We start from the raw sequence: 5,064 nt of genomic DNA, 5'->3' as shown, positions 1-5,064 counted from the left end.
CTGCCTCTGTTCCCTCTCTTCATGCCACTGTCCAGCCGCTACTCTATGCTTTCTCTTGGTTTTCACAGATTTCTCAGGTCCTGCATTGCTATTGCATGCTCGGCTACCAGCTGCAGCGGACCCTTCACTTCTGTCAATGCCTCATCCAAGCCAGGCCCCTCCCTCATCACCTCCCTATCTCTTTCCACACCCTCCCCACAGGCTGCTCCTGTAGGAATGCTCCTGTTCACACCTTGAGGTGTGCTTTCTACTTCCTGCCCCCCCCCCCCAACTATCCCCAAATAACTCTGTTCCCCTAGCACTACTTTACTGTTAGGGTAGAATCTTCACAAACACTTCATCTCTTCCTTTGGCATCTCTTCTACAGAGATGGTGTTAATATCACACGCGTCTGATACGATTTTGTTTTGAAAGGACTGAATGGATTCATTCAATACATATTTTCAGCATCTGCTATGTGCCATTTTATGCTTTATTTTTCAGATAGGGTCTTGTAGTTTTGGCTAGGGCTAGCTAGACTCAACTTCTATCCTCCTGACTAGCTGGGATCATACACATGCACCACCATGTCTAGCACCACCACGTCTAGCTTGTTTGTTGAAACGTAATGTCACTATTTGCTCCCAATCTCCATCTCCAGAGTTGCTGGAATTACTAGTATGAGTCACTATGCCAGGACAGGTGAGTTGAGTTTTTTAAGTCTCATCATCTGTAAGGGCGAAGGAGGGAGTGGGGGCGGGGCAAGGTTCCAGTCCCTGCTGTCTTGAGCCTCCTAAATACAAATACACGATGACTGCAACAGTAGGGCTGTTACATGTTCTAGTCAACCCTCTGACCATTATTAAGGTAAAGAATCTTTGACCTGAGCCAGACGCGGGTGGCTCATGCCTGTAATCCTAACTACTCAGGAGGCTGAGATCTGAGGATCGCGGTTCAAAGCCAGCCCGGGCAGGAAAGTCCGTGAAACTCTTATCTCCAATAAACCAGCAGAAAACCGGAAGTGGCACTGTAGCTCAAGTTGTAGAGCGCTTAGCCTTGAGCTGAAATGCTGAGGGACAGCGCCCAAGCCCAGAGTTCAAGCCCCATGACCGACCAAAAAAAAAAAAAAAGAATCTTTGACCTGAAAGGAATGAAACTAAAGCAAAAAGGGAGCTGGAGGTATAACAAGTGCTTGAGCACCTGCCTAGCAAGCGCAAGACCCTGAGTTCAAACTTCAGTATTGCCAAAAAAGAGAATAACTACATTAATTCACTAATTCATCTATACTTCTTCATTGTGCATATTTGATCATAATGGGGGTGGGGGGAGGCTAGTGAAATGTAGCACAACTCAGCCTCCTCAGATCCCAAAATTGCCTACGGCTTCACCCAACACAAGGGGAAGTGGGGCAGAGGGGACATCCGAGTGCCTTAGTTCTGTAAGTTGCAAAAAGAACACATGACCCGTGGCTGGATACCCCCAGTCCTCTGAAAGGGGACCAGGAGATCCTGGAGCTTCGAAACCATGCATGGAGTTAAGTCAGGAAAAAACTGGAAAAATGAGTCTAACACGCTGAAAGAGTAAAGGTGTATCCTCAGCATGAGAATTTTCCAGATGTGGGACTTCAAAAACCTTGAAAGAGCAATGGCACAGCCAAGCCTGGCTCCGGACACACTTCAGGGCCTCGTCCCACACAGCCAAATGCTGCTGTTGGTGGCTTCAGGAGCAGACACCTGCTAGTCCAGTTTCTCTGGGATTTCTTTGGGGCGGAGTGAGGGGGGGGGCATTGTTTTGTTTTGCTTTTGTTGGGGGTTTAGTCTGTTGTGGGGCTTGAACTCTGAGCCTGGGCACTGTCCCTGAGCTCTTTTGCTCAAGGCTAGCACTCTAGTGACAGTGCCACTTCTGGTTTTTTTGGTGGTTAATTGGAGATAAGAGTCTTAAGGACTTTCCTGCCTGGGGTGGCTTGGAACCATGTTCCTCAGATCTCAGCCCCCTTGTAGCTAGGTAGAATTACAGGCATAAGCTACCAGCACCCAGCAGAAACTTGTTTTTTTTGTTTTGCTTTATTTGCAATTTAAAAAATCAGCTTTCCTTACCCATTAAAAAAAGAAAAGAAAAGAAAGAGAGAGAGAAAGGAAAGAAAGAAAGGAAGGAAGGGGCTGGGAATGTGGCTTAGTGGTAGAGTGTTGGCCTAGCATGCATGAAGCCCTGGGTTCAATTCCTTAGTACCACCTACACAGAAAAAGCCAGAAGTGGTAGAGTATTATCCTTAAGCAAAAGAAGCTCAGGGACAGTGTCTAGGCCCTGAATTCAAGCCCCAGGACTGGCAAAAAAAAAAGAGAGAGAGAAAGAAGGAAAGAAAGAAAGAAAGGAAAGAAAGAGAAGAAAAAGGAAAAAATGTTGTAGTTCAAGAGAGGAAAGCACTCAGAAAAACTGGATTAGCAGGTGTCTGCTTCTGAAGCCACCAACAGCAGAAGCTGTGTGGGAAGAGGCCCTGAAGTGTGTCCAGAGGCCAGGCTTGGCTGTGCCATTGCTCTTTCGAGGTTTTGTGGTTTTTTATTTTATTTTGCCAGTCACGGGGCCTGAACTCAGGACCTGAGCGCTGTCCCTCAGCTCTTCAGCTCAAGGGTAGCTCTCTGCCACTTGAGCCACAGCGCCACTTTCGGCTTCGGCTTATGTGGTGCTGAGGAATCGAACCCAGGGCCTCATGCATGCTAGGCAATCACTCTACCACTGAGCCACCTTCCCAGCCCATTTTTCAAGGTTTTTTCCAACATCTGGAAAATTCTCATGCTGAGGATACTCCTTCACTCTTTTAGTTTGTTAGACTCATTTTTCCAGCTTTTTTCTAACTTAAATCAATGCATGGTTTTGAAGCTCCAGGGTCTCCTGGAGGGCAGGTCCCCCTTCAGAGGACTGGGGGTATCTAGCCATATAGCTCCTGGGTCATGTGTTCTTTTCACAATTTACAGAAGTAAGGCATGTTAACCACAAGCAGTTAACAGCTATAAAAAAATTTTGTAACTTCCATATAGTTATATAATGTATTCGTTGATTTGTTTGTGGTGCTGGAGACTGAGCCTTGGTCCTTGTGCACACTAGACACATGCTTTACTACTGAGCTATGCGCTAGCCCTTAGTCTTTTGAGACATGGTCTCATTTGAGCTTATGATTTCCCTGCTTCTGTCTCCCATGTGCTGGGATTACAGGCATATACTACCATGCCCATTTTTTATTTATTTTTGAGTTAATGCACTTTTGTGATTGTTCCATGTAAGTACACAGAATGTACTTTGAACAAATCCATCTCTCCCACCTCCCACTATGTTTATTTTCTCAAAACTCAAAAAAGAAAGCCATGAACAAATATTGAACTCTGGTTAATAATATACATGCTCACATGGGCCTACATGAAGCTTACTGATATCGCCAACTTACTTTGGTAATTTTTTATTTGAAAATATTTTTAAAATATTTCTTTTTGAGTGTTTATTTTTATTAAGAATAATAATAGAATAGTACAATTAAAAATAATAATGACACAAGGAGAGTAAGTATTTTAAAGGTACTATGAGGCTTTAGACTTGCTTCACTGATGTCATTTATTTAGTTTTGGTACAATGTTTACTTGGCAGAAGCTCACTCATAGTTTAAGCCTAAAGCCTCTTTGTCAGGTAGAAAAGCATATTTCTATGATTAATCTTATATTTCCAAATTTTCATCATTTGAGTCTTGGCTGATCTTTACATGCATATTTTTCTACTGTGTGTGTGTGTGTGTGTGTGTGTGTGTGTGTGTGTGTGTGTGTGTGTGTGTGTGTGTGTGTGTGTTTACTGGAGCTTGAACTCAGAGCCTGGGTGCTGTCTCTTAGCTTTTTCACTTAAAACTGGTGCTCTACCATTTGAGCCACAGCTTCCTGCCCAAACTGGCTGTGAACCTCACTTCTTAGATCTCAGCCTCTTGAGGAACTAGGATTTACAGGCTTGAGCCACCAGCACTGGGCTTTTTCCTCCATTTTTAATTAGCAGTAATTAGTAGTACAAAAGGGTTTTCATTTTGATATATACATATATCCATAAACTGGACCTTGATCAGACTCAACCCTTCTACCACTCTTCTTGCCCTGGTTCCCTCTTACCACTTACTTTGAAATGTATCTAAATTCTAATTTGAGGATGAATGATGCCTTCCTCTGTTAGTGCTGCCATAAGAAAATACCACTGGCTGGGTGGCTTAAGCAACACCAATTGATTTCTCCACAGTTCTAGAGACTGGAAAGTCGAAGATCAAGGTGCTGGGCAGGTAGATTTTGTCCTGTAGTCTCCCCCTTGATCAACTGGCAGCCACCCTGTGGTTGTGTTCACATGTAGAAGAAAGGCTCTCAACTTGTATAAACACAACTGACCTCATGCTTTTCAACTGGAAAGAGCACTTAAGAAGTGACATATGGTATGTATAAACCTGAACAGCTTGTACTCATGAGAATAATATGATTTACCTACGCATAGTAAATACTTCAGGGTTTGGTTTTCAGGCTCAGAATATATACTGTAAACAACCATGATTATCCTATAGCAAAATGTCTAAACAGGAGAAGAAAGCAAATTTTTGTGAAGAATATTTGCTCAGTAATATCTCTGCCCTCATATTTACAGGGTAGAAGAGAAAAGAAACAAGAGAAGCATAGCTGCGATACTTTCCCTTTCCTCAGATCCCTTCCCTTACTATAAAAAAAAGTCCCTGGGGGCTGGGAAGGTGGCTCAGTGGTAGAGCGCTTGCCTTGCATGCCTGAGACCCTGGGTTCGATTCCTCAGCACCACATAAGCAGAAAAAAAAAAAAAAAGCTGGAAGTGGCGCTGTGGCTCAAGTGGTAGAGCGCTAGCCTTGAGCTGAAGAGCTGAGGGACAGAGCCCAGGCCCTGAGTTCAGGCCCCACGACTGGACCAAAAAAAAAAAAAAAAAGTCCCTGTGCACTGGAATTTAAGAGCAATGATGTAGCACTGAAGCTGTGAATTGTGTAAGTTCGCATGCCACTCTGGGAGTGGCAAACCTCTTCTCCTTGGATTTGAGCATCCTTAGGTATGC

The sequence above is a fragment of the Dipodomys spectabilis genome, unplaced genomic scaffold, assembly GCF_019054845.1.
Source record: "Dipodomys spectabilis isolate Male_0828 unplaced genomic scaffold, ASM1905484v1 ptg000095l, whole genome shotgun sequence".
Classification (NCBI taxonomy): Eukaryota; Metazoa; Chordata; class Mammalia; order Rodentia; family Heteromyidae; genus Dipodomys; species Dipodomys spectabilis.
The sequence above is the reverse complement of the archived record's forward strand: the minus strand, read 5'-3'. Positions refer to the sequence as shown.